The sequence below is a fragment of the Lissotriton helveticus genome, chromosome 4_1, assembly GCF_964261635.1.
Source record: "Lissotriton helveticus chromosome 4_1, aLisHel1.1, whole genome shotgun sequence".
Taxonomy (NCBI): domain Eukaryota; kingdom Metazoa; phylum Chordata; class Amphibia; order Caudata; family Salamandridae; genus Lissotriton; species Lissotriton helveticus.
The window spans coordinates 701,175,527-701,200,233 of NC_136063.1; the positions used below are offsets into that span (position 1 = coordinate 701,175,527).

The 24,707-nt window shown below is 45.4% G+C and overlaps 2 non-coding genes across 2 annotated transcripts; one reads left to right on the forward strand and one right to left on the reverse strand.

Annotated features, from left to right (window-relative positions):
• Nucleotides 1-23,416: 23,416 nt before the first annotated feature.
• TRNAA-AGC (transfer RNA alanine (anticodon AGC)) lies at nucleotides 23,417-23,489 on the reverse strand. The gene has a single exon. It is a non-coding gene; the product is annotated as a tRNA-Ala (tRNA).
• A 447-nt stretch (nucleotides 23,490-23,936) lies between these two features.
• Nucleotides 23,937-24,009, forward strand: TRNAA-AGC (transfer RNA alanine (anticodon AGC)). Its single transcript has one exon. It is a non-coding gene; the product is annotated as a tRNA-Ala (tRNA).
• The last annotated feature ends 698 nt before the right edge of the window (nucleotides 24,010-24,707 follow it).

Here is a 24,707-nt window from a genome sequence, read left to right on the forward strand (position 1 = left end):
TTGGACTTCAATCTCAGGCCAGTTTCATTGGTGTTCCCTGTGTCATCACCCGGTTTCTCCTGTTTTTCGAAAAAGGCTTTCAGTTTTAGTTTTCTAAAAAACTCGGCTAACTCAACATGGAGTTTGAAGGTGTCCAGTCTGGTGGTGGGGACAAAAGAAAGTCCTTTGTTGAGGACGGCAGTTTCTTCATTTGTTAGAGGTACATCAGAGATGTTGAATACCAGGGGCTGCTGGTCTGTGATGTTGTTATTTGCTGGGTCCTGCTTGTTCCCGGGATTTGTTCCGTGTGTTGGAACTCACTGGGTCTTCTTCTGTTGCCCACTGCACTGGTTGGGGGGCCCACTGTACTTGTTGGGGGGGATTCCTTCTCTTGCCGCGAGGTCTGTGGCCTTGGCCTAAAAAAGGGTATCTCTGGTTTTGGTTGTTTTGGTAGTACGGCATCTGTCCCGGGGCATACAGTGGTGGGTATCCAAAGTATGGGGGTGGCATTGGTCCAAAGGGTGGTGGCCCAAAGTTTTGGTGTTGTGGGGGTCCTTGCCAGGGTTGTTGCCAGTGTTGGCCTCTACGTCCTCTCCCTCTAGTTTTGTAGGATCCTGTGCTGAAGCCGCTCGATATAGAGCTGTTATCTCCTGAGCTATCTGTTCCTTTTGTAGGTGCAGTGTATTCGTCATCAGCGTAGGGGTAGGTCTTTAAGTAGCTGAAGTTCTTGAGATCTTTTTCAAATTTCTTGATCTTAGTTTGGGTAAGGTATTCTTTGGACTCATTCATTTCACGATTTTGGTCATCCAGCTTTTTCTTGTAACCTGTGAGTGTGGTTCTGAAGTGAGTTTCTGTTGCCTGAATCTCTATAATGACAGCATCTGACAGGCGTTTAGCAGTTTTAATAATGAGTATGAGCCAGTCCCTGGTGCAGTGCCAGGCTATCTGTGCCCAATCCTTTCTGAAGGTGACGTCATCAAGGAAAATTCTGGGTGCGTTGGTAACCAGAAGGCCTCTAGGTGCTGTGTTGGTGCGGAGATATTGTGCGAGGATAACACCATTTAAGATTGTTTGTATCCTATTCCGTTTTTTCGCAGTGAGAGTGTCCCAGTCTGTAGTCTGTGCTATGGTGGTAGCTGTGTTGAAATCTGCCAGGAGGGAGGGGTCAGCGAGAATTTCGCTGACATCATCCTCAGTGAAGGTTAGGCCTGTGTTTTCTGCCATGTTGTATAGCTTGAGTATCTCTCGCAGCTGTGCGCTGCCTAGTATCAGCAAATCAAAATGGAGAGAGAGGACTAGATAGGCTAGTCCGGATCCCCTGGTTTATATATAGTAATATCAAGAAAGGACTAGCTTAGTTGTGTTGGCGAGACTCAGAGGGTACGTCTGTGGGCAAACCATTTGGTTTGATCATGAAGCCCTCACCCACCAACCTAGTTGGTGGCATGCTTCATCATCGGGCCCACCACAGTGACACCGAATGTGTCCCGGGTGTGCTGCGACTCCAGATTACTGAGGAGCTGGTATACTTACTGAGTGTGCTGTGATAAGTGGGTGTGAACGTGATGTTTAAAAGCTATGCAGTAGGTCCCAGTTCCCGAGGGTATAAGGATAATTTTAATGCCTGGGCCCCTGCTAGCAGATAAAAAGGCAAGTGGACGTTATGGAGTGAATTATGAGCTCCTACGTCCTGTGTGGTCTACATGTTTCAGCCAGGCCTTTTGTTTACATCTGGCTTTCCTCAGGACCAATGAGTATGTGTGGGTGAAAAAATAAATAAACTATATTAAGTGGTTGGTGTGTGTTAAGAAAGTGTCACACTCGCTAAGGTGCTATACGTGTTAGAGGGGGATTCCCCCTGCTTTACTGTACATATAACATAAAGACACAAACAGACATACAGGATAGAGTCAATGAGAATGGTATTCTCTTAACACAACATGTTGCCAGCTTCTAAAGTGCGTGAACGACCTAGGGCGGCAGGTAGAACGTGGCCATGAGGATTTGCATGGCAGGTGTGATTTATACCGCTTTTTTAAAACGAACTGGCGGTGGTGGGCTAAACAGCGAAGCAAGCGTAGCGTGAGGTGCAGGTAAGTATAATACATTTTCCTCACACTTGCTATTTGCTGTTAAAGCCTCCTGGGTCACCTGGCAGGGAGAGAAGACCCTAGGCATTGTAAAAAGGCATAGGTTAGGGCTGAGCCTGTGGGGAGAAAGATACTGCTGCTTACCTAGATCGTAGAGGTGAATCAGCATGGTTACTCACGGAATTGCCGATCTGCGTGCTCCTGCGACCTATCGTCCTGCTCCGGTGTCCCGATTGAAGGTTAGAGCTCCTAGGTTGGGTTTAAATAGCCCGTTTCATTCACAGCACCTGGGGCAGGAGTGAAAAAAGTGGGTGTGGTCGCGCAGAAAGCGTCAAGTCATCTGCCGTACTGCGCATGTGTGCGCGATCAGTGCTAGTTGCGCGCATGCGCGGAGTGGAGACTCTGTACTGGACAGCGCTTGCGCAATGAGTGCTAATGAAGTTCCAATAGTGGTGGCAGCGCTAGGGGGTAACCGACCATGTTGCGGTCAGGTTAGAGATGGGACTATTTACAAATCGGGTTGAGGACTTAGAAGTGAAATAAATTAAAAGAGAGAGGATTTAAAAGAGAAATAAATTAAGAGATACAGACTGGGGACAGACCACGAGTCAGAACGAATCTAGGACATCGAACAGGGGGCTGATTAGTTAGACAGCATATTCCACGGAATGGAATCATTGAGCCCCTCTATGTGTGTAGAGAGGCAGTATATCCAGCGCTGTTCTTTGGTAAGGAGAGTTTTCTCATTGCAGTCAGATACTTCAAATTGTTCAATCACTGTCCATGTGAAGTCATTTGGGGTGTGATTGTGGGTGAGAAAGTGTTGTGTCAGTTTACTGATGTTTTTACCACAGCGCATGGTGCTTCTGTGCTCAGTCCTCCTGGTCCTGACTTTTCGGGTGGTCATGCCAATGTATCTGATGCCACACCGACATGTGATGAGGTACACAAGACTGGATGAATTACAATTGGTAAACTGGCGTTGTATCCAGGTTTTGCCGTTTTCCAGAGCAAGTGTCTTGGAGGGGGTGGTCAGGTGACAGACACTACAATTGTTACAAGGTTGGTGGCCTGTTATTTTAGGTAGGCCCCAGGCGTTTAGGATCGTGTTGCCTGTCGGCCGGGGATTTTTCTTTGGTCTAGTGGACACCAATTGATCGTTAAGGTTCTTTGCTCTTTTGTAAGCGAACCGTGGTGGCTCCCACTCTCTTGTGCCAGAATTAATGATTTTCCAGTTTTTGCGGATTATGTTGGATACCTGGTTTGAGGCAGTGTTGTAGGTGGTAACACACGTCAAGGTGGGCGTTTCCGGTGGTTCGATGAGGGTTTCCAAGAGTGCTTCTCTATTCTGGTTGCGTGCTCTTTTGCAGGTTTTGGAGATGATTCTGGTGGGGTAGCCTCGATCCTCAAGTTTGTGGACTAGTGCTTTGGACTGTGATTTATAATCTTGAATATTACTGCAATTGCGTCGTATGTGCAGAAATTGACCGAATGGTAATTTTTCCCTAAGCGGTCTGGGGTGGAAACTGTCAAATCTCAGTAATGAATTCCGCCATGTTGGTTTGTAATGTGTGGTGGCTGTCAGGCCATTCTGTTCAGCTCTGATATTGAGGTCCAGAAAAGCGAGTTCAGTGGGGCTGCTAGTGCAGGTGAACCGAAGGTAGGTGTCGCGGTTGTTAATCCATGTCAGGAATTCTTTCAATGTGTCCTCATTGCCTTCCCAGATAATGAAAATGTCGTTGATGTAGCGACGCCAGGTTACGATGTTTGCTGAGTAGGGGTTGGTTGGGGCATTGATATGCGTCCGTTCAAAATGATGAACGTAGAGCCCCGCCACGCTGGGGGCAAAAACACTCCCCATAGAGGTTCCGTTGGTCTGGAGAAAGAACTTACCCTCATATTCGAAATAGTTCTCTTTCAACGCAAGGGCAGCGCAGTCCAGGATGAAATGACGTGGAGTTCGGTGTTGCCAAGTGTTCTCCATCAGGACATCATGGAGTACTTCTAAGGTGGCATCCTGTGGTAGACTTGTGTACAAGCTCTCTATGTCCAATCCGACAAGGAGTTGTGTTTCTGGGTTGAAGCTGATGTCTTTAATGATGTTTAGGAGATGTTTCATGTCCTGGATGTAGGACGGTGTCTTTTGAACAAGCGGATTGAGCTAGAAGTCACAGAAGCGTGATAGTGGTTCTAGAAGGGACTGGATGCCCGACACGATGGGTCTGCCTGGGGGCGGAGTGACCCCTTTGTGCACCTTGGGCACTGTATAAAAGTAGGGTACTCTGGCATTTTGTGTACAGAGATAATCCGCCTCCTGTTTGGATATGTAGTCTGCATCGCTGGCCTCTTTGATAAGCCCGTTGATTTTCTTCTGTAGTTCTTCAGTAGGATCTTTTTTTAGACATTTGTAATTTCGTGTGTCGCTTAAGAGTCTGCCACATTTAGTGTCATAGTCGCTCTTGTTCATGACCACAATCCCTCCCCCCTTATCCGCTGGTTTGATAATGCGGGTGGGATCATTTTGTAGACACTTGACGATCTCCCTGTCCTGGTGGGAGAGATTGTTAAATGTATTTTTGGGTTGTAGTTTCTCTATCTCTGAGTAAACTGCAATTTCGAATGTGGTAATCTCCACTGGTATGCTGGCTGGTGGGGGGGTGAAATTGGACTTCAATCTCAGGCCAGTTTCATTGGTGTTCCCTGTGTCATCACCCGGTTTCTCCTGTTTTTCGAAAAAGGCTTTCAGTTTTAGTTTTCTAAAAAACTCGGCTAACTCAACATGGAGTTTGAAGGTGTCCAGTCTGGTGGTGGGGACAAAAGAAAGTCCTTTGTTGAGGACGGCAGTTTCTTCATTTGTTAGAGGTACATCAGAGATGTTGAATACCAGGGGCTGCTGGTCTGTGATGTTGTTATTTGCTGGGTCCTGCTTGTTCCCGGGATTTGTTCCGTGTGTTGGAACTCACTGGGTCTTCTTCTGTTGCCCACTGCACTGGTTGGGGGGCCCACTGTACTTGTTGGGTGGGATTCCTTCTCTTGCCGCGAGGTCTGTGGCCTTGGCCTAAAAAAGGGTATCTCTGGTTTTGGTTGTTTTGGTAGTACGGCATCTGTCCCGGGGCATACAGTGGTGGGTATCCAAAGTATGGGGGTGGCATTGGTCCAAAGGGTGGTGGCCCAAAGTTTTGGTGTTGTGGGGGTCCTTGCCAGGGTTGTTGCCAGTGTTGGCCTCTACGTCCTCTCCCTCTAGTTTTGTAGGATCCTGTGCTGAAGCCGCTCGATATAGAGCTGTTATCTCCTGAGCTATCTGTTCCTTTTGTAGGTGCAGTGTATTCGTCATCAGCGTAGGGGTAGGTCTTTAAGTAGCTGAAGTTCTTGAGATCTTTTTCAAATTTCTTGATCTTAGTTTGGGTAAGGTATTCTTTGGACTCATTCATTTCACGATTTTGGTCATCCAGCTTTTTCTTGTAACCTGTGAGTGTGGTTCTGAAGTGCGTTTCTGTTGCCTGAATCTCTATAATGACAGCATCTGACAGGCGTTTAGCAGTTTTAATAATGAGTATGAGCCAGTCCCTGGTGCAGTGCCAGGCTATCTGTGCCCAATCCTTTCTGAAGGTGACGTCATCAAGGAAAATTCTGGGTGCGTTGGTAACCAGAAGGCCTCTAGGTGCTGTGTTGGTGCGGAGATATTGTGCGAGGATAACACCATGTAAGATTGTTTGTATCCTATTCCGCTTTTTCGCAGTGAGAGTGTCCCAGTCTGTAGTCTGTGCTATGGTGGTAGCTGTGTTGAAATCTGCCAGGAGGGAGGGGTCAGCGAGAATTTCGCTGACATCATCCTCAGTGAAGGTTAGGCCTGTGTTTTCTGCCATGTTGTATAGCTTGAGTATCTCTCGCAGCTGTGCGCTGCCTAGTATCAGCAAATCAAAATGGAGAGAGAGGACTAGATAGGCTAGTCCGGATCCCCTGGTTTATATATAGTAATATCAAGAAAGGACTAGCTTAGTTGTGTTGGCGAGACTCAGAGGGTACGTCTGTGGGCAAACCATTTGGTTTGATCATGAAGCCCTCACCCACCAACCTAGTTGGTGGCATGCTTCATCATCGGGCCCACCACAGTGACACCGAATGTGTCCCGGGTGTGCTGCGACTCCAGATTACTGAGGAGCTGGTATACTTACTGAGTGTGCTGTGATAAGTGGGTGTGAACGTGATGTTTAAAAGCTATGCAGTAGGTCCCAGTTCCCGAGGGTATAAGGATAATTTTAATGCCTGGGCCCCTGCTAGCAGATAAAAAGGCAAGTGGACGTTATGGAGTGAATTATGAGCTCCTACGTCCTGTGTGGTCTACATGTTTCAGCCAGGCCTTTTGTTTACATCTGGCTTTCCTCAGGACCAATGAGTATGTGTGGGTGAAAAAATAAATAAACTATATTAAGTGGTTGGTGTGTGTTAAGAAAGTGTCACACTCGCTAAGGTGCTATACGTGTTAGAGGGGGATTCCCCCTGCTTTACTGTACATATAACATAAAGACACAAACAGACATACAGGATAGAGTCAATGAGAATGGTATTCTCTTAACACAACATGTTGCCAGCTTCTAAAGTGCGTGAACGACCTAGGGCGGCAGGTAGAACGTGGCCATGAGGATTTGCATGGCAGGTGTGATTTATACCGCTTTTTTAAAACGAACTGGCGGTGGTGGGCTAAACAGCGAAGCAAGCGTAGCGTGAGGTGCAGGTAAGTATAATACATTTTCCTCACACTTGCTATTTGCTGTTAAAGCCTCCTGGGTCACCTGGCAGGGAGAGAAGACCCTAGGCATTGTAAAAAGGCATAGGTTAGGGCTGAGCCTGTGGGGAGAAAGATACTGCTGCTTACCTAGATCGTAGAGGTGAATCAGCATGGTTACTCACGGAATTGCCGATCTGCGTGCTCCTGCGACCTATCGTCCTGCTCCGGTGTCCCGATTGAAGGTTAGAGCTCCTAGGTTGGGTTTAAATAGCCCGTTTCATTCACAGCACCTGGGGCAGGAGTGAAAAAAGTGGGTGTGGTCGCGCAGAAAGCGTCAAGTCATCTGCCGTACTGCGCATGTGTGCGCGATCAGTGCTAGTTGCGCGCATGCGCGGAGTGGAGACTCTGTACTGGACAGCGCTTGCGCAATGAGTGCTAATGAAGTTCCAATAGTGGTGGCAGCGCTAGGGGGTAACCGACCATGTTGCGGTCAGGTTAGAGATGGGACTATGTACAAATCGGGTTGAGGACTTAGAAGTGAAATAAATTAAAAGAGAGAGGATTTAAAAGAGAAATAAATTAAGAGATACAGACTGGGGACAGACCACGAGTCAGAACGAATCTAGGACATCGAACAGGGGGCTGATTAGTTAGACAGCATATTCCACGGAATGGAATCATTGAGCCCCTCTATGTGTGTAGAGAGGCAGTATATCCAGCGCTGTTCTTTGGTAAGGAGAGTTTTCTCATTGCAGTCAGATACTTCAAATTGTTCAATCACTGTCCATGTGAAGTCATTTGGGGTGTGATTGTGGGTGAGAAAGTGTTGTGTCAGTTTACTGATGTTTTTACCACAGCGCATGGTGCTTCTGTGCTCAGTCCTCCTGGTCCTGACTTTTCGGGTGGTCATGCCAATGTATCTGATGCCACACCGACATGTGATGAGGTACACAAGACTGGATGAATTACAATTGGTAAACTGGCGTTGTATCCAGGTTTTGCCGTTTTCCAGAGCAAGTGTCTTGGAGGGGGTGGTCAGGTGACAGACACTACAATTGTTACAAGGTTGGTGGCCTGTTATTTTAGGTAGGCCCCAGGCGTTTAGGATCGTGTTGCCTGTCGGCCGGGGATTTTTCTTTGGTCTAGTGGACACCAATTGATCGTTAAGGTTCTTTGCTCTTTTGTAAGCGAACCGTGGTGGCTCCCACTCTCTTGTGCCAGAATTAATGATTTTCCAGTTTTTGCGGATTATGTTGGATACCTGGTTTGAGGCAGTGTTGTAGGTGGTAACACACGTCAAGGTGGGCGTTTCCGGTGGTTCGATGAGGGTTTCCAAGAGTGCTTCTCTATTCTGGTTGCGTGCTCTTTTGCAGGTTTTGGAGATGATTCTGGTGGGGTAGCCTCGATCCTCAAGTTTGTGGACTAGTGCTTTGGACTGTGATTTATAATCTTGAATATTACTGCAATTGCGTCGTATGTGCAGAAATTGACCGAATGGTAATTTTTCCCTAAGCGGTCTGGGGTGGAAACTGTCAAATCTCAGTAATGAATTCCGCCATGTTGGTTTGTAATGTGTGGTGGCTGTCAGGCCATTCTGTTCAGCTCTGATATTGAGGTCCAGAAAAGCGAGTTCAGTGGGGCTGCTAGTGCAGGTGAACCGAAGGTAGGTGTCGCGGTTGTTAATCCATGTCAGGAATTCTTTCAATGTGTCCTCATTGCCTTCCCAGATAATGAAAATGTCGTTGATGTAGCGACGCCAGGTTACGATGTTTGCTGAGTAGGGGTTGGTTGGGGCATTGATATGCGTCCGTTCAAAATGATGAACGTAGAGCCCCGCCACGCTGGGGGCAAAAACACTCCCCATAGAGGTTCCGTTGGTCTGGAGAAAGAACTTACCCTCATATTCGAAATAGTTCTCTTTCAACGCAAGGGCAGCGCAGTCCAGGATGAAATGACGTGGAGTTCGGTGTTGCCAAGTGTTCTCCATCAGGACATCATGGAGTACTTCTAAGGTGGCATCCTGTGGTAGACTTGTGTACAAGCTCTCTATGTCCAATCCGACAAGGAGTTGTGTTTCTGGGTTGAAGCTGATGTCTTTAATGATGTTTAGGAGATGTTTCATGTCCTGGATGTAGGACGGTGTCTTTTGAACAAGCGGATTGAGCTAGAAGTCACAGAAGCGTGATAGTGGTTCTAGAAGGGACTGGATGCCCGACACGATGGGTCTGCCTGGGGGCGGAGTGACCCCTTTGTGCACCTTGGGCACTGTATAAAAGTAGGGTACTCTGGCATTTTGTGTACAGAGATAATCCGCCTCCTGTTTGGATATGTAGTCTGCATCGCTGGCCTCTTTGATAAGCCCGTTGATTTTCTTCTGTAGTTCTTCAGTAGGATCTTTTTTTAGACATTTGTAATTTCGTGTGTCGCTTAAGAGTCTGCCACATTTAGTGTCATAGTCGCTCTTGTTCATGACCACAATCCCTCCCCCCTTATCCGCTGGTTTGATAATGCGGGTGGGATCATTTTGTAGACACTTGACGATCTCCCTGTCCTGGTGGGAGAGATTGTTAAATGTATTTTTGGGTTGCAGTTTCTCTATCTTTGAGTAAACTGCAATTTCGAATGTGGTAATCTCCACTGGTATGCTGGCTGGTGGGGGGGGTGAAATTGGACTTCAATCTCAGGCCAGTTTCATTGGTGTTCCCTGTGTCATCACCCGGTTTCTCCTGTTTTTCGAAAAAGGCTTTCAGTTTTAGTTTTCTAAAAAACTCGGCTAACTCAACATGGAGTTTGAAGGTGTCCAGTCTGGTGGTGGGGACAAAAGAAAGTCCTTTGTTGAGGACGGCAGTTTCTTCATTTGTTAGAGGTACATCAGAGATGTTGAATACCAGGGGCTGCTGGTCTGTGATGTTGTTATTTGCTGGGTCCTGCTTGTTCCCGGGATTTGTTCCGTGTGTTGGAACTCACTGGGTCTTCTTCTGTTGCCCACTGCACTGGTTGGGGGGCCCACTGTACTTGTTGGGGGGGGATTCCTTCTCTTGCCGCGAGGTCTGTGGCCTTGGCCTAAAAAAGGGTATCTCTGGTTTTGGTTGTTTTGGTAGTACGGCATCTGTCCCGGGGCATACAGTGGTGGGTATCCAAAGTATGGGGTGGCATTGGTCCAAAGGGTGGTGGCCCAAAGTTTTGGTGTTGTGGGGGTCCTTGCCAGGGTTGTTGCCAGTGTTGGCCTCTACGTCCTCTCCCTCTAGTTTTGTAGGATCCTGTGCTGAAGCCGCTCGATATAGAGCTGTTATCTCCTGAGCTATCTGTTCCTTTTGTAGGTGCAGTGTATTCGTCATCAGCGTAGGGGTAGGTCTTTAAGTAGCTGAAGTTCTTGAGATCTTTTTCAAATTTCTTGATCTTAGTTTGGGTAAGGTATTCTTTGGACTCATTCATTTCACGATTTTGGTCATCCAGCTTTTTCTTGTAACCTGTGAGTGTGGTTCTGAAGTGAGTTTCTGTTGCCTGAATCTCTATAATGACAGCATCTGACAGGCGTTTAGCAGTTTTAATAATGAGTATGAGCCAGTCCCTGGTGCAGTGCCAGGCTATCTGTGCCCAATCCTTTCTGAAGGTGACGTCATCAAAGAAAATTCTGGGTGCGTTGGTAACCAGAAGGCCTCTAGGTGCTGTGTTGGTGCGGAGATATTGTGCGAGGATAACACCATGTAAGATTGTTTGTATCCTATTCCGTTTTTTCTCAGTGAGAGTGTCCCAGTCTGTAGTCTGTGCTATGGTGGTAGCTGTGTTGAAATCTGCCAGGAGGGAGGGGTCAGCGAGAATTTCGCTGACATCATCCTCAGTGAAGGTTAGGCCTGTGTTTTCTGCCATGTTGTATAGCTTGAGTATCTCTCGCAGCTGTGCGCTGCCTAGTATCAGCAAATCAAAATGGAGAGAGAGGACTAGATAGGCTAGTCCGGATCCCCTGGTTTATATATAGTAATATCAAGAAAGGACTAGCTTAGTTGTGTTGGCGAGACTCAGAGGGTACGTCTGTGGGCAAACCATTTGGTTTGATCATGAAGCCCTCACCCACCAACCTAGTTGGTGGCATGCTTCATCATCGGGCCCACCACAGTGACACCGAATGTGTCCCGGGTGTGCTGCGACTCCAGATTACTGAGGAGCTGGTATACTTACTGAGTGTGCTGTGATAAGTGGGTGTGAACGTGATGTTTAAAAGCTATGCAGTAGGTCCCAGTTCCCGAGGGTATAAGGATAATTTTAATGTCTGGGCCCCTGCTAGCAGATAAAAAGGCAAGTGGACGTTATGGAGTGAATTATGAGCTCCTACGTCCTGTGTGGTCTACATGTTTCAGCCAGGCCTTTTGTTTACATCTGGCTTTCCTCAGGACCAATGAGTATGTGTGGGTGAAAAAATAAATAAACTATATTAAGTGGTTGGTGTGTGTTAAAGTGTCGCACTCGCTAAGGTGCTATACGTGTTAGAGGGGGATTCCCCCTGCTTTACTGTACATATAACATAAAGACACAAACAGACATACAGGATAGAGTCAATGAGAATGGTATTCTTTTAACACAACATGTTGCCGGCTTCTAAAGTGCGTGAACGACCTAGAGCGGCAGGTAGAACGTGGCCATGAGGATTTGCATGGCAGGTGTGATTTATAGCGTTTTTTTAAAACGAAGTGGCGGTGGTGGGCTAAACAACGAAGCGAGCGTAGCGTGAGGTGCAGGTAAGTATAGTACATTTTCCTCACACTTGCTATTTGCTGTTAAAGCCTCCTGGGTCACCTGGCAGGGAGAGAAGACCCTAGGTTAGGGCTGAGCCTGTGGGGAGAAAGATACTGCTGCTTACCTAGATCGTAGAGGTGAATCAGCATGGTTACTCACGGAATTGCCGATCTGCGGGCTCCTGCGACCTATCGTCCTGCTCCGGTGTCCCGAGTGAAGGTTAGAGGTGTGAAGTGACAGTTACCAGAAGATCGTGGCCATGGACCGCAAGTGACTACCTACATGTCAGGTTCCAGAGTTTAGGTGAAGTACTTCGGTATGGGGAATTGTAGAAAGCATGACTCAGTAAGTAGAAAGCTATTAGGTGCCAGTGGGAATAGTTTTAGGGGCAACTAGACATTTGAGAAGAGATTCAGCAAGTACACTCTGAGCATGGTAAGGAAAGGGTGGAAGAGGAGAAGCAAGCAGCTGGGCCGCAACTGATACAGGCAACTGGTATTGGTGCTAGTGTGAATAGTTTTAGGGCAGCTGGACATTTAGGATGTGACTCAGCAAGTGCAAGGGAATGAAGGAGAAAAGTCAAAAGGTTCATTGAAGGTGACACTAAGCATGGTAAGGATGGGGCTGACGCCGAGATTGTTGTACATATGGCCACAGGCAAGCAAATGGGGTAGCATTTGATGCAGGCAACACAGCAGAAGATTTAGAAGGCACCTTGAGTCACCCAGGGTGAAGTTCAAGTACCTGAGCGCTCTTGGGGATGAACAAGTAGATATTCAGGGGGCTCCCATGAGGGAGGACCAAGGATGCTGATTTCAGAGCGAATATGGAGGAAGAAACTAAAGGTCTGCAGGCAGAGGTGGGCCATGATTTGTGGCTACATATGTGGCATCAATGACTCTGGCGACCCCTTTCAGACTAAGAACAGATTGCTTTACTGAAAATGTCTATAGTATCCCAATTATTTTGGAGAGGAGGAAACAGCAGATGGGACACGTTTCTTTTAAAGAAAAGCTGTATCCTCAGGGTGACTGAAAGATCAGCAATAGGTGAGTTTGCAGCTGTTTTCCGTGTTCACTTTCGGATAGGGAGCCCATAGCAGTGGATAAGGAGCCAGAACACTAAGCGGGACCGTCAGGTATAGGACAAAATAGTAGTGTCAACTGGACAACTGGGGAGATGGCTGTGCCTAGGGATGGTGGGAAGACCATACAACAAGAGCAGGATCCTAGGTCTGTGGAGCCAATATGGCAAATCCCTGATCTCTGTGAGGGCATGCAGTCTAGGAGATGGGACACTGGACTGTTAAGTACAGGTCCAGAATGCTAAAAGGGTTAAAGGAGGATTGCTACATCCAGATGGTTAAAAGTAGACGGTGACGCCCAAGATGGGGGATCCTGTACAGGAGGGAAACGTTTAACTATTAGGGTCAGTATGAATAAAGATGAGGTTCGTTTGTTGCTTAGAAGGGCTTTGTAGGTCAAGGACAGCCAGAGTGTTTTTATATGTGGGATGGGCAGCGCAGGAATGGTGAAGATGGACTGTCACCTAGAGGATGGTAAAGGTGGACAGTTTGGTCCATGAGAGGGGAGGAGGAACTGTTCATCCAGGGGAGTGAAAGGTGGGCCATTGTGCCTCAGGTAGTAAAGAGTGGTTAATTAGATCTGACGTTGAGAGAGGACCCGCGTGTACAGGATGCAGCATTTTGGTGGACCATCGATGGTCATGAAAGCTTGGGGATAGAGAAGAAGACTGACAAGTTCAGGGATGTCAAAGCTGTAAAGATGGTTACATCTGAAACTGTTAAACTGAACTGAACCCTTTCCTCTGGGTTGGGGAAGGAGGACGTCAAAGATAGACTAATAGAGCAGATCGAGACAGGTGGCCATAGGGCAGCGAGGTAGAATGAAGATAGGTAAGCCCAAAATGTAGGAATGCCTTGGCAGGTAGCTCTGGTGCTTCAACATGTAAGTGAGGGGCACACTCAAGAGGAGTTAGCTGTGTGTAAAAGGAACAATAGGGGTGGGAGACTATTAGGCCCAGGATGGAATTGGGGAGGGCCGACAGTTAGGGATTGCGGTGTTCCTGTGTGGCAAGGATATGTTTTTGTAAAGAGTAAAGAAATAGTTTCTGGAATTAGATCTGTCACGTTTAATCTATTTAATGATTATTGAACTGCATGGCTGAGGATGTAGGCAATAATGAGGGTGAATGAAGGTTTGACTCTGAGAAAGAGTGGAGTAAAGGAGACACAGGTGAGGTGCCGGAGGGCATTTGTGATGGATTACTGATCACAGTCTTTTTGACACCCCCCCCATTCCTCTTTATGCCAATCCCTACGATACAGCGCAGCTGTCTGGTTGCGTAGAGCAGTGGTTCCCAAACTTTTTAAACCCGTGGCTCCCTTGACCTAATTGACAGTTGGCTGGGGCTCCCCACAATTTTGTTACCGGTGGGCGGGTGGAGGTGGGGGTGGAAGCAAGACCTCTGGAATACTTCCTGTTGGCTTCCTTAAATTAATTGGGATGCAATGAAGGTATTAGGGATAAAAAGGATAGCAGCTGCTATCTAGCTATTAACAAACCACCAGCAGACCATTAGTAATTCTCAGAGGTGTTGTAAGCACATCAAGTAGTAACGAAGAGCATCACATTGCAAATTTTGGAACACTGGACAGATGATTTTTCACCTTTTCTTTAAATTAAAGGTGACGATTAGCATATTGGCAAGACCTGGGGTGCACATCTACAGCACTATTCATTTCGAAAGTAAACACAAAAAATATTTTTTATAGATGCACATTAGGGAGGGCGAGATACAGGATGTACTCAAATATTGCGGTGGTTCACGTATTTGCTGGGTTGACTTGACATAGTGGCCCACCCACCTCATGCCATTGGCATTTCACCTTTTATTATGGAGTTTGTGCACTGGAATGCAGGAGGGGTCATTTTAATTCTCCACAGCACAGAGACTAATAATCTGTACTTCATACATGCATTTTGTGGTCAAAGCAATCCTTTTTGTTTTTCTATCCTCAATGCAGCAAGTTTCTTTTTTTAATGTTTTATTCAGGATTTGATTTTTACTTGCTGGACCATGCCAAAGACTGATACATATTGGCAGAGCCCATTGGTCTAATCATTTTCAAACTTTTACACATGAAAGGGGAGTCTGGCTGCTAGTTCTAACAAATAAATGCATTACCCGAGGGGCATCGGTGGATGCTACAGATGTGGGGATATGACCACTGACTCATTGTCAGTGAAATTGCTCTCCCTCCCAGCTCCACCATTAAGTGAGGTCCTTCCCCACCCAAGCCCCTGCACTCTTGAATGTTGATGTTGGAGACCATCCTCCATCTGCAGGTTTCACCTGCCCCTCATTCCTGGTGGTCCAATGGACCTCTGTCTCCATTCTCTTGCTCCTCTTTTTCTCTCCTTTTTCACTCGTTTTTTTCCTCACTTCTATCTCCCCCCTTCACTCTCCTTCTGGGTCTTTCCTCCACTTTCTGTTGTTTCCCCCCTCATTTCAAGCTCCCCCTTTCACTCTCCTGGGTCTTCAGTGTCTTTCCTCCACTCTTTTTTGCACTTTTTCTGTCGTTTCTCCCTCATTTCAAGCTCCCCCTTTCACTCTCCTTCTCTGTCTTTCCTCCGTTTTTTTACCTTTATCTCTGCTATATATCTTTTTCTCTAGTCTAGAATCTTTCTTGTACATATCTCTCTTTTTATTTCGTGACGTATCCCAAATACACGCAGTACAATTTTTTGACAATATGACTTTTACTGGTCTACATACAACATTGAAGGCCCTTTGAATAAAACAGAATTATATTTATTTATTTATAAAGTTTTATATAGCGCGAACAAGATCCCGAAGGATATTAGAGCGCTTTACAATATGATGGGAGGAAGAACATAAATACAGTGTCACTTGAAGTTGCTGATCGTAGTTTTTTACTCTGGGCTTTAAGTGCTAAAGGTAGACTGCAATATCAAGGGTGTAACAAAGGCATTAAAATTCCTAGCGGGATTCCTGAATTTAAACAAGCATTGGCAAAGACGATATGTCTCTGGGGCTTTTTGACTTTGCCAATGGTTTCATCCAAGGAGAACAGCATTCCTAATGCTTTGGCACTTGGCTAGAGAATGTAAAAAAATAAACAAGGCTTTGTCATTTGTAGGCGCATCACGCTTGCAATTGCCTACAAAATGACAGCAGTTTTTTTTGTTTTATTTTAGTTGCTGATCCTAGTTGGATCGGTAAATAACAAGAAAAAAAGTGATTAAAGCATTCCTTTTTTAAAACAAAGCGAATGGGGGAAGAAATGCAGGGTGTGGGCAGGGGGTGGACGCAATATGGGGACAAGGGGCAGAAGCAACACAGGGGCACTGTTTTTCAAAATGGGGTAAAGAAACATGGACGGAAGAAACACAGTGTTGCTGTGGTTGGTAGAAGGAGCATGAGGGCACTTTCAAGCCTGATGTGCAGAACACGTGTGTAGCTGTTCCCAGAGTGCACTGCTTGCTGGTGATCCCATTTGTACAACCTTCCTACTGATGCTTCCCAACCACCACAGTCAGGCCCCATGGGTCTGGTGTCTGGAAAGCACTAGCATGAGCATTCTGTAGATTGCTTTCATATCAATATTACCTTAGCCATTTTTGTGCACACCCTGTAAAGTTGTATTTAAAATATTTGACCGTTGTTACTTGCTTAAGTGACTATCAATGCACAGTTTGCAACAAACTTTGCCCACAACTCCCCCTATAAATAAAGAAGATGAGGGTTTTCTTGTATGCACTCCTTTTTTTACCTCAGTTTTATTCTTTTTAATCAATTTGCGTTCTCCCAAGACTGCACTTGTCCGCTCCCAGGTGCGATTCAACATAAATAAATATCATCTTGTCTGTTTGCCATGAGGCACGGCCGAAGCTCAACAAATCCTTAATGTTCATCGAAAATTATTCCAACCACGCTCAGCAATGTTAGTATTGAGTGGTGTTCAATTTCCTCATGCAATCTTGAATTGTTTCAATGTCTTCAATGAAACTTTCTAAAAATGCTATTATACATTCTTCAAATTTTGAAACCCCAAAGCAATTCAAGTAAACCGAATCCTTCCTCTCACTGGGATGATAGAAAGTTGCCAGATTCCGCATCCGGTGACAGTGGGCAACTAATTCAATTCTCTTATGGATGATATTATAGAAATACCCCATGAGGAAGTATCGATACAGAAAAATCATGTGAACTACCATGCTTGCATAATTTCTTTAATTTTGCGTGATTTACACGACATAAAAATGCATACATTTTACAGTGTCCTAGTTACAACCTTCAAAGGGTCTGGGAGCTTTTCTGATTTCCAGCCCATTCCCTTCTATAGCCTCTCCACCCTTTTCACTACCCTACCCACTTCCCCGGCTAGTACATCACAACAGGCCCTACCCGCACTGGCACTCGCAGGGTATATCCCTCCTTCCCGTCTATAAGCTTCCTCGCGAGAAGCCGACAATCCAACAGCCGTATCAAGCTCGTATCATGTTCGACTCCGACAGATCTCTAGAGAGGTTTGGATAGAACAGGAGAGCCAGGCCAGGCGGCTAAGAATAACACAGTGAGATCTGGATTCACATTCTAATCCTCCTTCTGCTCAGACGAGGAGATGTGTTGACTTCAAAAATAGCAGCGAGGCGATTCATAATGTTTTTGACACCTGATTGATTCCGGTCTTTCCCACATCGTGCGCGGCGCCTCTGGCTACTAATAACGGCGCACCAGGGTGCCGCGGCACACAGTTTGGGAACCACTGGGTAAATACTTCTTGTTAGGTCAAAACCTACCAGACAGTGCAGGTGTTTGGTTGCGAAAATACTTCCTAGGTACATTCTGAAAACTTCTTAGAGAATGCATTCCACCCATTGCTTACCATTGGCTTTGTGGTCGGTAACTCGCATTTTCTTGCTTTTTATTTGCTGGATTTATTTATTTTAGGCGGCCCAGCATGTCTTTGTCCCTCCCGTGGATAACAGCCTGTTTATCATCGTCCCTTGTATTCTTCCACAAGTGTTCAATTTCTGTAAACAGACCTTTAAATTTTTTTCCTATCTTGTCACATTTGGTGTGCATTCAAAGGCAGAGGCCAAATATCAGGCTCTGTCTTCCGAAGGAGCTTGGTGTTTAGTTTTCTTTCACTGACTTCAAAGTTAAGAGGATATATGTGACAACCTTGCTGGAAACTGGAGGGGAGAACGGAAAGGTTTTTTTCTAGCACACAGCAAGATTTAAATGTCTGTAAATGAACTGTGCAAATATTTCAGAACATATCAGAGTTAGGAAAGCACAAATTAATCACATTTTTGGCAATTGTGAAGTCTGGTGGAAAGAAATATTTTATTACAATTAAAAGAAATAATACACTAAGTGATTCCATTTATACACTTTGTTCGTTTTATAGTTTTGTCAGTAAAACTGTATGTGCAAATGTAATGGTCATTTCAATTGAAAAAGTGTTGTCTGCAATGGCAGTGCACTACCACACCATGCATACTCCCCTTTAAACCACTCCACTCTCCACTACTCTATTCCACTCTATGCCACTATGTGACACTCCACAACATTGCAGTCTACGACACTCCACTCTATGGCACTACAGGCCACCCCACATCACTCTACTCTACAACTCTTCTCTCTATGACACTCAACAACACTTCACTCTATGAAACTCCACTCAACTTCACGACATTCAGCTTTATGCCACTTCACTCTAAGCTACTTAACTTCATTCTACACCGCTCCACTCTATGACACGCCACTCTAGTGCACTCCACTATACAATACTTCACTGTACGACACTCCACTCTACTACTCTCCATGCTATGCCATTCCACTCTATGGCACTTTAATCCACTCTATGCTATGTCACTCCACTCCACTCTGGAGTGGAGAAGTGTGTCTCAGTGGTTAGAGGCGGCAGACCCGGAAGCTGAGATTGACCGTGGACCAGGGTTCGATTCCCTGCCTCGGCGGGTCTCGGGCTCAAAATTCCACAGACTCGACAATTCTCGCTCTGGTGCCTACTCAACTCACGGGGTCACACTCTGCGACTCTGGGCAATAGCTTGCTTAATCTCCACTACGGCCCCTCGCGGCGGGATGCCTGGCTTTCACCTTGTGGACACCCTGCCGGGGTATCTCACAGGGGAATACCAGGACGGGTTCCCTAAGCAAGCGCCGGGACACTTACGGGCAGCTGTGCGCTTTACAAGTCCAACACATTTACATTTAAGACACTTTTCTCCACTCCACTCTATGCCCACACTCCCCACACTCTACACTACCCTACTTCACTCTATGACACTCCACTTTACACCACTCTATTCTACAAATCTACTCCACTCTATGCCATTCCAATCAATGCCTCTTTGCCACTCTACTCTACGACACTTTGACCCATCTGTGCAACGCCATGCCACTCCACTCTATGCCACTCCATTCTACTTTACGACACTTTACTCCACTCTGCGTCCCTCCATTCTGTGCCCCTCCACTTTATGACTCTCCACTTTATGCCCCTCCACTTTATGCCACTCTACTCCACTCTGCCACTCTATGCCATTCCACACTACTCTAATCCACTCCACGCTATGCCATTCCACTCTATGACACTTTACTCCACTCTAAACCCCTCCACTCTCTGCTCCTTCACTCTACGCCCTCCACTTTACACCCCTTAACTTTACGAACCTCCACTCTATAACCTTCCAGAACACTACACTCCTCCACTCTTTGACTCCATTCAACGACACTCTACTCCACTCAACGCAAGTCCTTTAATGCTACTCCACGCCACTCTACTTCATTCTGCATCACTCCACTCTATGACCCTTCACTCTACGACACTCTATTCTACTAACACTTCACTCTATGACACTCCACTCTACTCTACAAACACTCTACTCCATCCTATGCCACTCCACTCTACTCTATGCCACTCCACTCTACGCCACTCTACGGCAATCGACTCTCTGCCTCTCTACTCTACAACACTCCACTTCACTCTACATCACTCTATGCCACTCCATTCTCAATTCTCTACTCCGGTCTACTCCGCTACTCCACTCTACCTCAGTCTATGCCACTCCACCTATGAACACACTATGCTACTCCATTCTACCACACTCTACTGCGTTCTAGGACACTCTAAAACACTCAAATCTACTCCACACCACTACACGCTGTGACGCTCCTCGCCACTGTACACCACGACACTCTACTCCACTCTAAGTAACTCAACTCCACAACACTCTAGTCCGCCACTCCTCTCTACACCACTCCACTGTATGCCACCCTGTGCCACTCCAGTATGACTTTTAATGCCACTCTACAAAACTCTACTCTAGTCTATGCCTCACCACTCTCCACCCCTCCACCCTATACCCCTCCACTCTACAACACTTTACTCCACTCTATGCTACGCCACTCCACTCTAGAACACTTCACTCTATGACAGGTCACGCAATACACCACTGTATGCCACTCCACGCTACAATACTCCACTCTACAACACTCTACTCCAATGTATGTTTCTCTGCTCTATGACTCTCAACTCCACTCAATGCCACTCTACACAACTCCCTCTATGCCACTTTACTCCACTCTACACCACTCCACTATACTCCACTCTACAACACATTACTCATTTCTACTCCACTCTATATCACTCCACTGCTACTCCACTCTGTGACACTGTACTCCACTCTATGACACTCCACTCTTACACTCTAGTCTACTCTATGCCCCTTCACACTACGCCACTCCTCTCTACCCCACTCTAATCCAATCTACAACATGACACTCCACTCCACCACAATGTACTCCACTCTTCACCACTCTACTCTACGACACTCCACGCCACTCTCCTCTACACCTCTAACTTTTAGCCATGCTGAACAGCAGCCATGTTGGAGTGCAACATGGCTAAAACACATTGGCAAATCCAATAGCTCTTGCTTAGGCGAAACCTATTGGCTGTGCCAATGTTTGTTTCCCACCGCCCCTTTGGTGTGGTGGCTGCTACTGAAGAAATGCGCAGGCAGCAGCAGTTTCTTTATAGGGGCATTGGGGCGTCGCCCCCCTGTTTGTTTTGTTGCGGTAGGGCGGAAACATAAATCATGTTTACTGTATTACTTTCTTTAAATGGCATTTTGATTTTAGCCATAGTGCGCGGCATGGCCCAGGAAAAGCTCAGAGTGACTGAGGGGGTGGGGTGAGGGGTGGTGTTGTGTATCGATTTAGATTCGGTATGAATTTCCCGATTCATGCCCTTATATAGGTATAATTCACATTGCCCTTATATAGGCATAGAAATCCAGTCCTTATTTAGGCATAGTCCATTCTACCCAAATACAGGCATGGGTACTCCATTCATCTACGTCACAACGAGTTCTTGGAAAACCAGACTCTTAAGCTTTAGGGACTTCCCCTTGCCTGAATATTGATTTCTCCAAGAACTCATTTATTATGCATGAACATCTATTCCTTAGGGGTTCATTCATGACGTTCATATGCCCGACTTTTACATCAATTCTGGCATTCCTAAACACCTTCAAGGTATAAATATACCTTCACTTCCTATGGCAAAGCACGGTGTGGTTCGGTGCAGTTTGACTACCTACTTGCATGACGCAGCTCGCCACAGCAAGCACCGAAGGAAGCCAACTCCCCAGCTGACGCACTGACTAGACGCTTTCATCCTCCTGCCAAGAATCCAGCTCCAGTGTTTCTGACTCCCCTTGCAGAGTGTTGGGAAATCGAGTCCCGTGAAAGAGATACCAACCTCTCTCATTCTAAGGTACGGAGCTGATTAGAACCTAGAGAAACCTTTGGCAATTCTTGGCAAGACTAAACAAGATTAAACTTATGCTAAAACAGGACCTACTTCTTCCCTCATAATAGACTTAGTTTAGATACACTGGGATAGGATTATTTAGAAGCACCAGTTGAGTATTTTAGCCTGTGTTATTTATGTATGTATTTTTATATATATCATAGCAACAGACCATGTTATTACAGTATTATTTTATTAATGCCATTACGGAGGAAGCCACGCCATGGAGCCGGCCGACATCTAACCTGAACGACCTACTAAAGCAAATACTGTTTTGAAGTGATTCACCAACGTGAGAGCGACTCACCATCAATTTAAAGGAAGCATTATTATAAGGAGGAATAAAAAAACCTTTTCTGAGACCTATGATCTATAACTGTCCTTGATAGAGGACACACAGAAACTGGCTCATGACTATGCTATGACACAGACTCATTTCGCCCTGAAGAAGTACGTGAAGGACGAAATGCGTTGGCTATGGCTACAGACTTTTAATGAAGATTTAATAAAGAATGAACTACCACAAGACCACTGATTTTGTCATGAATGATTAATATGTGTACATATAACTTGGTTACTTTTTGTATAAGTGTGCTGGACCAATTTTGTATTGAGCTTGTATGTCAGGACAGTTTTCTGTCATGGGAGATTTAGGGGACTTTGAATCTCCGGTCCGTGGCACCTAAAAATGTGTTTAATACAGGACTTAAGATAGGTGCAATCGTCTATAACCCCATTCCCCTGAAGCGTTTATCTAACAACAATTATTTTATATTACTGTTTATGCTGTACGCATTATACTTTGCATTCTGTCTTCCGATTTAAGCAGTTCATATCTCTTGCATAAGAAAGAAGACTGTTCAATAAACCATTTTTATTGAAACGCTCCTTCTATCTATTTCTGGGCAACTCTGTAGAAACAAAGCATGCACGATTGACTGAGTGAAATAGTTATCTATTGTTTCCACGACTCTGAAGATATTGTTCTGACTCTAAGGGTAACAAAGTTGTCATGTTTATGCGGTTGTCAGAGACTAATCCCTTCTTGTTTATTCAAGAAATTTCTAGTGACCTCTGAGCTAGCTGGCACACACACATAATTAAGTTTAATATACTCGATAGAGACATACTGACCTCAGTCCTATGTCAAATCTATATTGTATATTATTCCAATGCGCAGAGTCTATCAGGGATATAGGAACTACACTACAGTGGAGCCTCCGAGCCTGGTTGAATAGCTGTTGGGCCTCCTTTGGGTGAGGAGTGCATGCCCGGTTGGATACGTTAAAAATAGAGAGAAAATTGGTACTGATATATTTAAAGCAACCAAAAGGAGGAATGACATGGGCTCTTAGATATTAATTATAACCTGGCTGTGAGTGAGTAACACGAATGATCATCTGTAAACAGATCATCAGTATTTGCTTCAGAGCTAACTAAAATCCATGCCTTTCTGTAAAAAAATTTTTTTTACATCGTTTAAAAAAGCTCAGGATAGTTTCCGTGTTTGATAATTGTTTAAAATGTTATACGTGCAGACAGAAATAAAACACCGATACTCATTCTGAGCACTCTAAAACACATTAAATTATTCAAATGAAATAATCGCAGATTTCCCGTTCTGACAATTTACAGAAATAATAATAAAACGCGGAACTACGGTAGTGTGCACAGAAAACCCCTACAAAACAACACTCTGCAAAGGCTATTTTCAAGTGCCCTGCAGATAAGTGAGGTAAACTTGAAGTAAATGCGATGTCGGACGAATACCATCAGTTCTGTCACTCGTGTGCACAACATGTTCAACCTGATTAATGCCAAACTCCCATTACGTTAGTGCATGGAGTTGGTTACTTTAGTGAAACTGTACACGAGCACACGATATGCAACACTTACAGTCGGGGGTCCTTTGGCAACAGTTACAGAGCAAACCTACGTCTCGTCGCTAATTTTAGAAAGGAAAATATTATTTTTGATGAAAAGCAAAGTAGTTTGGAGAATGCGGGCATCGATCCCGCTACCTCTCGCATGCTAAGCGAGCGCTCTACCATTTGAGCTAATTCCCCTCTGCGTCGTTTAGTTTCTCTGCTCCATGTTTGTGGCAAGCGTCTGACGGAAGGTCTGTGTGTAGGAATTGTGTTTTGAGCTTAGTTATTGGGGAAATAAGTGACAACTCCAAGGACGTCTCAGAAAACAAGATTCTGAAAGGCACATGTGCTGGCAAACTGCCATTGCACTTCTCTTTCAACACAACTTGCACATAAAGCACCACCACAAAGCACCTGTCCGCGCACCTGCGCTTTACCCCTCTCCCATGCTTGCTCCCTGAGATAGTTTCATAAGAGTCTGCAAGGTGAGTTAAGCCAGGCGCAGCGCTACCACACTAAGAAGAGCTCCTTTCACTAGGATTTCTCTCGTCTCTCTGCTTATTAAATGATGGGAGGAACTACTAAATGAAACCAACCACAGACATGCGCAGTTCAAATTAAACCAGGAAGAGCAAGGCTACGGAAGGGGAATTAGCTCAAATGGTAGAGCGCTCGCTTAGCATGCGAGAGGTAGCGGGATCGATGCCCGCATTCTCCAAAGAAGTTCTTTTACTTTTGTCATTACCTTTATTGTTTTTTCGACATTCCTCATGCCAAGCCGTATTCTTTCTGTTCATATTATTACAATAAGGATAGTTTATCTATATTTTTTAAGTTACATTTTTTTAAAGTTACATGTGAAAAGTACTCAGGTCGTTCAATGTGTAGTACTGAGTGTAAAAAAAGTGTCTTTCGGGAACCCCTAAAACGAGAAGTGTGAGTGACAGTAGAAAATGGGCATGACCAACCGTGCCAACAGGAACCGAGCAATCCTGTTATTATTGTTTTTGACAAACTCAAACCAAAAGAAATTGGCATCAAGGAAGCACATCGTCGCGCAATTAATTGCTTAGAGACAAAGAACTGCATTTTAAATTATCTTAAACTTGATCATGGACCTCTGCAAGAGAACTATGGATATTGAACAAGTTTAAGGGTACCGTAGTGTTAAAATAACTCTGGTGGTCAATGCACTGGCTAGAGAAAACTGAGTGACATCTTTGGTCACATATCTGGATAATCAGAAAAACAGCCCGAGATGTTAATGTGTCTGCTGCAAACAATAGCATGTACCATTCAGATTACAGATTTGCATTGCATGTCAGATCAGTGGGCTTGTTGTAGAGCTCCGTCAGTAACTGCAGGTTAAATACCACCATGAATTGACTTTTGTGCCCCTTGAATCCTCTCCATGCT